The sequence below is a fragment of the Macrobrachium rosenbergii genome, chromosome 44 (assembly GCF_040412425.1).
Source record: "Macrobrachium rosenbergii isolate ZJJX-2024 chromosome 44, ASM4041242v1, whole genome shotgun sequence".
Classification (NCBI taxonomy): Eukaryota; Metazoa; Arthropoda; class Malacostraca; order Decapoda; family Palaemonidae; genus Macrobrachium; species Macrobrachium rosenbergii.
The window spans coordinates 13,243,004-13,256,391 of NC_089784.1; the positions used below are offsets into that span (position 1 = coordinate 13,243,004).

The 13,388-nt window shown below is 38.2% G+C and overlaps 1 long non-coding RNA gene across 1 annotated transcript in view; it reads right to left on the bottom strand.

The window, feature by feature from the left end:
• LOC136829132 (uncharacterized) overlaps window positions 1-13,388 on the bottom strand; it is a 145,409-nt gene that overhangs the window by 73,642 nt on the left and 58,379 nt on the right. The window lies entirely within an intron of this gene.

Genomic DNA, 13,388 nt, shown 5'->3' on the forward strand with positions numbered 1-13,388 from the left:
CCTAAAACCCGTGGATCGATCAAGGACGCCGGAGCAGGAGAAAGAGAGGATCTGGAGGGTGATTAAGTCGACTCGCTTAGCACAGACGCTCAAGGCGTTAAGACAAATCACCGAATTCTACTCGTGGAAAGACACTGAAGCCAAACAGAAAATAAACAGATTGAAGCCAAACAGAAAATAAATAGATTGAAGCCAAACAGGAAATAAATAGATTGAAGACAAACAGAAAATAAATAGATTGAAGCCAAACAGAAAATAAATAGATTGAAGCCAAACAGAAGATAAACAGATTGAAGTCAAACAGAAAATAAATAGATTGAAGCCAAACAGAAAATAAATAGATTGAAGCCAAACAGAAAATGAATAGATTGAAGCCAAACAGAAAATAAATAGATTGAAGCCAAACAGAAAATAAATAGATTGAAGCCAAACAGAAAATAGATTGAAGCCAAACAAAAAAAAATAGATTGAAACCAAACAGAAAATAAATAGATTGAAGCCAAACAGAAAATAAGCAGATTGGAGCCAAACAGAAAATAGATTGAAGCCAAACAAAAAATAAACAGAAAGAGTAAAGCCTAAAAAAATATAAGCGTTGTTTTAAAAGTTCAATGTACCTTAGTTTAACCAGACCACTGAGCTGATTAACAGCTCTCCTAAGGCTGGCCCGAAGGATTAAACTTACTTTTACGTGGCTAAGAACCAACTGGTTACCTAGCAACGGGACCTACAGCTTATTGTGGAATCCGAACCACATTATGCCGAGAAATGAATTTCTATCACCAGAAATAAATTCCTCTAATTCTTCATTGGCTGGCCGGAGACTCGAACTCGGGCCTAGCAGAGTGCTAGCCGACAACTCTACCGACGAATCCAACGAGGAACTACGTTAGGCTATCCAAGAACGGAGGAAACCATGAAATTAAAAAGAACATAGTTGTTTCTAGGAAAGTAAATGCGTCGATCAGGGGTTTATTAAGAAATAACTGCTTTTAGTAACCAATGACTTAATACAAGGTTACATTAGTACATTACAGCAGATAGTAACATATCCGGAAGGCTGTAAAAAAAAATTGCTGCACACAGCACACAAGGACAGACAGATACGAGTGAATTTGAGATTCAAGGAAACATAAGTTGTAAAGATCTGACTTGACTTGATCGATTCATTTGTATTGGTGATGTGTTTCAGCGACTATACAGTTCGTTTCCGGGTAATAAAAGAATGTAAGGTAGAAAAAGTAAAATCAGTAAGATTTAACGCATGGGGTACGAGGATAATGAAGAGTTACGGGTTGGTGAAAGCCAAAAATGTTGCTAAAGAAAGTATAACGCACAATATCCGCTTAATGGAATATTTCAATGAGAGAGAGAAGTCAGTATACAACAGAGATTAATGTTATGAAGGTGATGACTGATTATTATACAAATTGGGCTTTTAAATACCAAGGAAGGGAAGGCCCTCATGCATATGATGAGACCTCTGAAATTAGGTTCACTGTGTAGTTCAAAAGAAGAAAAACATGGCATGGTCAATGATATATCAATGTTTTACCTACTGAATGGTGCATTTACAAAAAATCCTTTCAAGCCCCCTCCCCAAAAAAAAACAGAAGTGTGCACGCGTACACACACACACATGTGAAGAGAGCGAGAACAGGGTTTTTCCTTAGGGGGGAGATGATACAAAAAAAACTAGGATGTAGAGTAAGGGTATAAATTTAATCTATAAATATAAAAAATGGATGTATGTATGTGTGTGTGCGTGTCTGTATTCCAACATAACTCTGAAACGCACTGAGCAATTTCAACCAAACTTGGTATACATATGACTTACTATCTGGAAAAGAATACTGTGGTGGTAAGACATCACTAGCACCAAAGGGCACCAAAGGGGGTGGGGGTGGGAAGGGCTTCCCTGAAATGGGGCTGGTTCTGCCTGTAGACTTAGTAACTATAAAAATTTTATGGGTTTATCATACCTCATTTCGATATACATATTACTTACTATCTGGAAAAGAATACTGTGGGGGTAAGACATCTCTGGCACCAAAGGGGGCGAGGGTGGGAAGAGGGTGACGTAAAAATAACTGAAAACGACATATATTAGTGTCTAATCCATAGTTTTTGAGGTCGCTGAGATGATTAGTGACACTCAAGACGCCCTTTAAGTTCAAGTTCAGCCCCGATAGGGAAGTGTCGAAAATGTTAGACACTGTTATTGAAGCAACTATCCCTTACAGGAAAGGGAGAGGGTGGAACAGTTTTTCAATCTCACGGACTCCACTCAATCTGACGGATCTCCCTTTTAACTTTAAGAGATTGCAATTTCCAGTGAGGTTTGTGGTCTCGATTACGATCAACGCGGCACAGGGACAGTCTATTAAGTACTGTGGAGTGGATTTGAGATCGTCACGTTTTTCCCATGGATAACTTTATGTTGCTTGCTCAAGGGTGGGTTCACTCAAGAATTTATTTATTCTTGATCCTTTTCGTGAAACTAAAAATGTTTACAATCAAGGTTTGTGTTAAAGTAGTATTACAGTGAAGTTGTGAATGATTTTACTTTAAAAACCTAAATAAAAATTTTTTGAAATTACATAGATAGATTTGATTCCTTGGCCTGTCTAATAGAAGGTTATAATAAATAAATATCCGAGTGTGTTCTACGTTTAGGGTGAGTTCTGTGCTCTGGGAGTATTCTACGGTCTGGGTGTGTTCTACGCTTTGAGTTTTTACCGTGCAACGCCGGGTACGTCAGGTAGTTTTAAATAAAAGTTAAAATTCAAAACGACGGATTTAATTAAGCCACAGCTGTCGCCATTACCAGATTTTCTGCAGCAACTGTGGCAACTGGACCATCCTTGAACTTCCAGTTACAACGCCCCCCCGTATATAAACATATAAATAAATAAATAAATAAATAAATAAATAAATAAATAAGAAATACAGAGGAATGCAGGAAAACTGAAGAGTGTCATAAGGAGAGCTATAAGAACATCTTTAAATTACAGTCTTCATTATACCCACATTTATTCCTGTCCTGTGACCCAATCAAGCAGATTGATTCCTAAGGCCATTCGCAATTGTCCTCATCAAACGATTAACCTCAATATGATTTGGTCATTATAACTCCTAGTGATCTGGTTTTTAAAGCTGATCATACATGCTCGCAGTGATTCTATATTCAAATCTGATTTTATCTTTATCTTATATCTAGGAACTATCTTGTGACACAAACACACGAAAATGACTGTCGCACATTTAATAATTTGGTATTCACACCTGATTCCTGATTGTATACATACATACATAATATATACATATATATATACATATGTAAATTGAGGTACATATATATAGATATATATGTATGTGTGTGTGTAAACTAGGTGATGACGCCCACGCCCGTGGACACACCCATGAAAATGATAACTGTCCTGCACTTGAGATCATTTAGGTGTTCATTATTTGCTTCCACCCCTCCCCCAACCGCCCCCCCCCCACAAAAAAGTTATTCCACTTCGGTTTGCTTCTCAGGTTATTATCAAAGGCCAAACTACATCACTTGCTCTGATTGTTACACACTTCAGGCAAACTAGTATTATTATTCATTTTAATATAATCATCTTCTTTCTACAGATAATAATCAAGTTAAGTATCATCATTGTAGTTATCAGCAATTATCGTCGTCCTTGATATTACTCCGGGACTGGAATTGGAATAAAAATTTAGGCTAAAGGCGAGGCGCTGGGACCTAAAAGGTCATTCAGTGCTGAAAATGAAGGTGAGAGTAAAGAAGGTTTGTAAGGTGTAACAAGAGGAAAATCTCGCAGATGCACTATGAAACAACTGTCAGGGTAGGGTAGAAAGTAAGATGAAAGACAGATAATATGAACGGAGGTACAGTAAAAGGAATGAAAGGAATTGCTGCAAAGAACCTTAAGTTATGCCTACAGTGCACCGCATGAGGTGCACTGATGGCTATACCACCTACGGGGGTATTACGCCGGGCTACCATCACTACGAATAACTATCCACTAGTTAGAGAGCGGCAAAGAATATCTCTACCACAGATTCCCTCCCCGCCCCCCCCCCCGCCCCCAAAAAAAAGAGAACAACTCTAAAGCTCCAGATATATGTGTGAAACTTCTCATTTACAAGGATAATATATGATACTCGCTTTTTACGAAGCATTACTTTTTATAATTAGACCGCGAGCTGTATATCCATTATTTACGTTGATTATGGTACATCTGCCGAGAATGTACGCAACATATTGTTGTAAAGTTATGCTAATGGTAAGAGATACATTCATACATACATACATACATACACATCGCAGAGTTAATAAAGTTAAGTATAGTTTAGTTTTACCAGACCACTGAGCTGATTAACAGCTCTCCTAGGGCTGGCGCGAAGGATTAGACTTATTTTACGTGGCTAAGAACCAATTGGTTACTTAGCAACGGGACCTACAGCTTATTGTGGAATCCGAACCAACCACATTATAGCGAGAAATGAATTTCTATCACCAGAAATAAATTCCTTTAACTCTTCATCAGCCGGTCGGGGGAATTGAACTCCGGCCCATCGAGTGACAGTCCGAAGCTCAAGCGACTCAGTCAAAGAAGGGCTGCAGAGTTAATAGAGGGCATACTAGTATACATACGTACATCTAGAAGAATTAATTTAAGATTTAGTGTACAGAGCTCAGGGAGTTAAGCTAGTAAATACATTGTCTTGCATACATCCACATTACAGAATTTATTCAGGGAAAACATCTACACAATTCAAGACAATAGCATAACTTAAGAATGTCACATGCATCTATACACATGCCATTCAAAATATACTCGCAGACAAAGATACATGCATTCATACCACACCCACAATGTCAGTCCCATGCTTATATACAGATTCAGGATGCATTTGCTCGTGTATTCAACTAAGCTGTTTATGCGAGAGCTAATTTTCATATATCAAGAGCAGCTTCGGTCCCAGCCGAATATAAATATTTATTAGGCTTATTTGTGGCCGTCAAAAAGATGTTCGTCTAACCAGGCTGCTTTCGTAAAAGCTACCAAGATCTTAATGGCATTAGGGCTATTTGTTAACAATTAAAAAAAAAGGTCGTTATAATGATTCATGAAGGGGGAACGAATAACGATGGTGAAGTTTGAAACAACTGTAAAATACGTTTCCCATATAAGGGGTAATGATTACCCGATACTCTAATAGCCTTTAGCATAGGGCCATATTACCAGTGGGGCTGCGAATGCTATGAATAATAATTCGGTTTCCACGGCGGCCTTTTACGTCCTTGTGAGGATAAGAACAGCCCTCGAACAGCGCTTGAACAGCACTTGAACGAAAACAATTTGCGAGTGAAAATTTTGTGAGGCACGAGAGCAGTAATGACGAAAAAGTTAATTAACATTTTCCCTTAATGTTGGTCAGCTGAAGGGGCTTGTTCGCTGCTTTGAAGAATAAGAACCAGTGTTGGTATAAGGCCGGCTGATGTAACAAAAACAAATGCATTTTCTTTTTATCAACCCAAAAATTCAACCGTTCTGCACGAGTCATGGCCTAACATAATTCAACTGATAAAACACACCCATGCTTTCGTTTTAGTCTGTCAATAACGATCATAAGTGTATCTTTAATCAGAAAAAAAGATGAAAAGCTTAATTTCCGAACTTGACGGGAAAACTGCATTATAATAAATATTTAGGATAATTTTTCTCTCCCAAATCAACTTTTAGAGCGGTATGTAGTTTATAAAGAAATTCAACTTGGCCATCAAACAATTAACAAATGTAAGATGTGCTTGCTAATTAAATAAGTATTGTTTGCATGTTAATTCTCGAGTTTTTCAATATCCATGGAATAAGTTGAGGATGAAGACTCCAAGGGAGAAGCTTTTTTGGAGATAGACAATATGCCACTACCCGGTTCCCTCCTCCTAATTTACTCTTAATCCACGCACGGCCTCGGCGGAAGAAGTGGAATCATTAAAGCTGTCGTACTGCATTCGTCAGCAATTTTGTCGGCAGTCATATTTTTTCCCCTGGCACCTGGATAGTTGAGGGAGCTCAACAAACATTGGTGTAAGATAGAGTTTACGATCTGGCATCGTGTTGTGGTCACTAAATCATGGTATGAATTATATTCATGAAATGATAATGTATGACAGAGCTACTTTAGTGAGATACAGCTGGTCTTATCACCCGAATTTGTGTATGCTGGAAACATGTTGTCTTTCTGTTGGGGTTGGTGTTTTGACTGAGCATGCCTAAATTCTAATCATTTAAATCTACTCTTGGTAAATATCTGAAATATGCAGTGGTGTATTTTAAGAATTGGTAGACGCTGTAGCTTCCTTGCTATAATTAAGAAAATCTGAAATCTTATGCTCCTTTGAATGTTTAGTAAAATTCTGGAAACTATAAGAATGCAGAAACTGGACTTCCCGTTTTTAAAGTTGAAAGACCAAGTTTAATTTTTACATAAAATATTGATAGGAAATAATTTTCTGTTCCTTAAATATCTCTCCTCCAACACTGGAAATTTCCCAGAAATAACCAATTCACAGTTTGTGGGTTTCGTACGCAATATTTCTGTACAGTAAAGGCTAAACAACTCAAGTACCAGGAGCATGAAAACAGCAAAAAAACAACAACAACAAAGCGCTGAGGGCAACAGCAGCAACAACAGCGCGCGAACCAGACGTAACCCAGGACTCCGGCATAATATTGGAACATGAAAATAGTTACGCCAAACGTTCCCTAAAAAACATTTCACGTCCGTTCCGGCTTTGAAGAGCGAAAGATAGAAAAGCCTTTGATTAATAAGTCAGCGGGAGAGTGCAGCTGCAGGGATGAAGATTAAAAGTATCAGGATTTTGTTCTGCGTGAATGAAGTGACTAGCTCTCGCCTGGGATGCGGGAATCATTCTCACAGAAAGAGCAAAGCGGCCTTTTCCTGCTATCACTGAGCGGTACTGCATTCAAAATAGTTACAATACACTAGGGAAAAAAAAGGAGAACCATTGATTTTTAGAAGTAATTAAGTCATCACAACGAAAAGAGTAACAGACTTCGAAAATATGAAATAAAATGATACAAGCAAATGTAGTACACTGTACAAGATATCGCTGAATATGTAAGAACTCGTGTATAAAAAAATGAGTACACTTGTAAAAACTGAATACACGTGTAAAAAAATGATTAGATTTATTCGAAAATTTTCACTCGATGCTGCTGTTCCCGGCCTCGTTACTCATTTTTGCTCCAACCAGACCCCTCTACTTTGTTGCAAGTCTCTGCAATAGCCCTGGGAGATGGTGTCTCAACTGCGCTAGGAAATCAGCTGTGTCCACCCCTCCAAGAAATGACCACACCTAATGCAATGTTGCATAACTATTCTTCGAGAGGGCACTAACATTTTGTTCGGCAGTATTATATTGTATTACAGCCGAGCAAAAAGTTTTCCACTCAAGAGAAATATAGCTCAAAACAACGCGGAAAGCAACATCACATTGTCTTGTGTGGGATTTTCAACTGAGAAACGTTTGTGGATATTTAGCAAGGTAAGAAAAGCTTTAATAAAGTCATATAAGAATTATAACAAGTTGGGCACGTAAAGAAAACTGAATACATTAAACTTTCAACTTTAACTGCCAACGCTTCACATAAATAAATGAAATGAAAATTTAAATAAGAATCCAGATAAATAATTAACATGCTCCAAAAGCAGAATGAGACCTGAAAATAATTTCCATTTCATTTGAGCTGCAAGACTCCGTTCCCTGTTGTAGCAGACAGGCTGAATAATTAATAATAAACCTCCCAAGCATCGAACTGACACCGGTCACTGACCCAGTCATATCTGGAGGATTATAATCATAAAGCATCAATCTTTGATGGGACATAAAAAAAACATTACCGTTATCGCCAACGGCATTGATTGGAGAAATATTTGCCTATCCACACGCAAAGACTACTGACAACTACAATAATTATAAAGCATACTTGAATTTACTATAATAAAGAAGAATCGTGTCTGTTTTCTTCCATCTCTTTGGGCAATCAGCAAGCAAACACAGCAAACTTCTAAGACAAGGAAAAATGGAGGATATTCGATGACCCTAGACGTAGTTCTGGTGTAGGGACCAAATTACCGGTAATCAGGTCTTTTAGAGGGCTGGATAGGGTACAAGGTTTATGGGTTGAGATTAGGATATTTTGATAAAACACACTGCACAGGAACGTGAAAACAAGTGGTTCAAGCAAGGGAAAATAAACCACTTATATTTTCATAGCCAAAAGAATTAGTGAAGCTTTAAGCTACAGGAGATTCAAGGGCCACAGGACCATCTTAGCCACCTTACTGTACTTAGAATTGCATGGTATAGACTATTTTCTAGATAACCTTATGTGCAAAAACACAGGACCTCTATTGTGGCCACACCCTGGTCCCTGGAGGCAAGGTTTCAGCAAACTTAAGTCTACACTACATGAAGCTGATTGTACATTAATTTAACAAACTGATAGCCCCGTTTTCCTGGAGAAGATTTATCAAGAATTTTTTGCTACCTATTCCTATATAACACTTTAAGACTCGACACTGAGGCCCCATTCAGGCCCTAAGGGCCATGGTTTGAACAAACTTGGAATTTAAACTACATAAGGAAGCTTTCACGGACGCTTTGTCAATGCTGGCCCGATGGCTGTCAAGATTTTTAAATGACCCCTTCCTGTTTTCACTATTTCCTAATTACCTCCCGTTGGAAGGGGGCCTGACTTCCATTTAAACTTGAATCACCTTTACCCGAGGATGATTTGGTTGAAGCTGATCCAGAGATTCTGGAGAAATCGGAGATATTAGAAGTATACGCCATATATACATACATACATGCATACATTCACGCATGTATACATACATACGACAAAAACTTCGCTCAATAAAGCCAACTCGCTTTCAATTTCTGAGAGAGAGAGAGAGAGAGAGAGAGAGAGAGAGAGAGAGAGAGAGAGAGAGAGAGAGAGAAACAAGCTGTCATCACAACTCTAGAAACACACACGATCACAAGCGAGAGAGAGAGAGAGAGAGAGAGAGAGAGAGAGAGAGAGAGAGAGAGAGAGAGAGAGAGAGAGCGAGCAAGCAGGATTGTTTGGGTCATATGGAAATGAGAATTCGTCGTGTTGACAAGGGGACCACGAATGTTCTTACAGTCACTGAAGACTCCTTGAAGAATGACAAGCACCAGCAACAGAATAAAATCAGCTTGTTACTGGATATACATTTAAACTTTACATGTACAGACATACATACACACATATATATGCATATATATATATATATATATATATATATATATATATATGTGTGTGTGTGTGTGTGTGTGTGTGTGTGTGTGTGTGAAGTGTGTGTGTGTGTCCCTTTCAAGAATCCTATTACACAATATATATATATATATATATATATATATATATATATATATATTTTTTATATATATATATATATATATATATATATATATATATATACATATACATATACATATATTCACACACACACACACACACACACACACACACATATATATATATATATATATATATATATATATATATATATATATATATATATATATATATATGAAGCAACGCCATCCCCTTCAAGAATCCTATTACAGGAATCTCACAAAGCAGTCTAGCTGCTTTCTTTAAAAAAAAAAAAAGAGAGAGAAGGGGAGATAAGAACGGAATTTGAAAGAGAAAGGGTGTGTAGTGACTTAGCGAAACAAGAATTATTAGCATAAAAATAAAAGCCAGATGGTAGGGAGACCAACACATTCTAAGGAGACGAGGTTAGCTTAATTTCAAAATCGTACATCCTCATGAGTATACTGAATTAAATTTGAAAAGGAATTAACATATAAAAGGATAAAAATGACAGAAAACAACACTGGGGAACAGTATTCTCATTAGTGGTCCGTTTGGTTTCAAAGATGCAATTTAGAAAGGGTACAACACTGAACGAAAAATAAACCCTCAAAATTCCTCAGAACAGGCGGAAATCAATCGCACAAATCAACGCCTCTACGACTTCTGCCCCCTGGAGTTTCAGCCCTTCTCTCATCCTTCCAGTGAGTAATGCCTGCCTCTCACTCCCACTCAAGAGCGCCCCTATCTGTCCCTTTTACCCGACACTACCGAGCAAAGGACCACAGAGTACCCGTCGAGAGAGCTCGAGAGCAAACAAGTCATCTGTTTCGGCGGTCGCCAACAAGAGGCACAGCCCACCTACGGAGCTATTCCACGGCTCCCTTTCCCACAGCTTCCCTGACCTCTAGGGCGGACGTTTTAAAGACAGAGAGAGAGAGAGAGAGAGAGAAGGGAGTGGAGTCTGAGTGGAACACATTCCTTTTGCCTCTACCTTCTTCACCTCCTACTCCTCCTCCTCCTTCCTCCTCCTCGTCCTCCTGAGGACATTGGGAGCGAGAAGGACTTTACCTCGAGGGTTGATGCCCTAATTTGGAGGATGTTCCGAGGGTTCCTCTTTTTGTTACATACTCCAAGGTGGTTAGGGCTATTATCATTCATTCCCCAGAGCTATCATTACTCGTCGTATTGACAAGATTAATTGGATTACATGAAAATGTGGTGAAGAAGATGATCGATCCGCTTGACAGGATAAGAAAATCATCAAAACCGCTTTTCTTGTTTGGTCTAAAAACAACAACAAATTACTCACTATATTAATCGTTGAGGCCCGTAAGACCAATTAACTACTTAGAGGATGTCTGATAGTTACTAGGGCATTTAGGATGTGCAAGTAGCTTACTTATTTCTCAAGAGGATTTACATACATACATACATACATATACGTATATATATATATATATATATATATATATATATATATATATATATATATATATATATATATATATATATCCCAATATTAAGCCACAAATTTAATTTAATATCCGATTCACACATTTATTTATATATATATATATATATATATATATATATATATATATATATATAGATAGATAGATAGATAGATAGATAGATAGAGATAGATAGATAGATAGATAGACGATGCATATTTTACAGACTGTCTTATCTTTGATGCTGAAAGGCACTGAAGAGGCCAGGGAATAAAATTCCATTATACAACGAAACAGAAAGCGTTAATTTCATAAAACAGTAATACCAAATCGAAGGCATGTCATTTCTTATACTAGAAACAGAAATAGGTTATCTGTCTCTTGAGTACGGAGAGAAAGTAGCTGGCTATTATATATTCATTAAAAATATGGAAATCTTTTTCTCTTGAAAAAAAAAATTGCCATGTGTTTTCTCGAACTTCAGTCAGTACAAAGAGAAACAGTCCGGAGGAATAAGTTAAGGTTCTCAGAAAGGAAAAATCATAATCTCATTATCAGACTACAAAACCAGCTTCAGCAATGTTTAAACTCACACGAAGTACTTGATCGCAGTCTCATCATTTCCCGCAATTAAGGCGTTGGATATGGCTGAGGGAAAATATTTCGTGAAAGTCTAAAACCTAAAGAGGGCTGCCAAGTTTACCTTGAAAAGTTACATTCTTCAATGCCATATTTATAAGATTTCATTTGCCAGCCCATGATTAATATATTTCAAAACAAACGCGCAAGGGAACATGGTTCGCGAGAAGTTCCGGAAGACCAAGTGCCCGATGTAAAAAGGGTAATAGATGTGAATACACGTGCCGATATATTTTAGGTATTCTTCCAGTTCCTGCAGAGTCTTTGTCTTCGTATCTCTACTATATAGGGTACATGGAGGCACATGGAGAGGAAAGGAAAGACTCAGTTCAACAGGGTAGCAGCGATGTTCAACAAAAAATTTCAATTGACGCCAACATATGCCAAGCCATAATGAAAAAGACTTTGAAACTATTAGATCGTTTACAGCTCGTTCCGTCGATTTAATCACAGATATCCGAGGCATTTAAATTTATGGTTCATGTATTTTCAGAAGAAAAGTCCACAACAAAACACCGAAGGTTCTTTTTAATACAACATCGACCGATAGCGTCCTATGTGCGTTACTCTGAGGAAGTGCTCACGACAGAAGAAATTTGTCAAAACCGAAATTAAAAAGGAAATCACCGGCATAAAAGTACGTTGTATTGATTTAGCTAACGCCCGCAGAGGAGAAGACGAGTATCAAACGCATAAGCACAGAAAAGACGACCGAATAGAAGTCCCACGCAACAGAGAAGAGTCTCGAGACTGGATATATGCAAACAAGGATATCATTAAACGGATCCAGCACAAAGGAACGTCAGATTAGGCAATACCTGAGGGGGAAGTGTGTCAAAGAGCTTTCTGGCTGGTTTTCGCGTAAGACGACGTAAGCGATGCCAATTATCCTCATTAAAAAAGAGTCAGGGGATAAAAGGAAAAATCTCGGATACACAACCGCTGTCTTGGGCGAGTCTAGAAGAGGTCTCGCAACAATGGAGGAAAGAAGTAGAAAGTCTCGCAATACCTCATTATTCCCCGCTTACGTTGTCATGGAACCTGCGGTACGTATAGATGTAAACACACACACACAAGCTTGTTGATGACTCCGACAATGGACGAAAATCATAATACTGGAAAATCATCGAGTTGCGAAATTCATTCTTCTGAGAGATTTCACTAAGTTCCTTACACGTTTCTCCTGCAATTCAGCTTCCATTCACCTAAGCATTTCATAAGTTTAACTTAGTTTAACCAGACCACTGAGCTGATTAACAACTCTCCTAGGGGGGCTGGCCCGAAGGATTAGACTTATTTTACGTGGCTAAGAACCAGTTGGTTACCTAGCAACGGGACCTGCAGCTTATTGTGGAATCCGAACCACATTATGCCGAGAAATGAATTTCTATCACCAGAAATAAATTCCTCTAATTCTTCATTGGCCGGTCGGAGACTCGAACTCGGGCCTAGCAGAGTGCCAGCCGAGAACTCTACCGATTCGTCCAACGAGGAACTTAAGCATTTCATAAACTAAGCAGCATTACTATACGTCATTCATTATACATTAAGTAAGTTTTGTTCAAGTTAGTAAAAAAAAAAAAAAAAAAAAAAGTCAAATGTCTTATAGAGACTGGGTCGCCATAAAAAGTTTAACTCTACATTAAATTAACATGCTTAATTCGCAGTCAAGAACCTTGCTTTCTCCTCCACTTCCTTTCTTTCCTCCTCTTACTTAAACCTATTCTAGAGGAGGTCATTGTAAGGATACTAACTCTTTGTTGGGTGAGTCGGTAGAGCTGCGGACTGTCACTCGATGGGCCGGAGTTCAATTCCCCGGCCGGCTGATGAAGAGTTAGAGGAATTT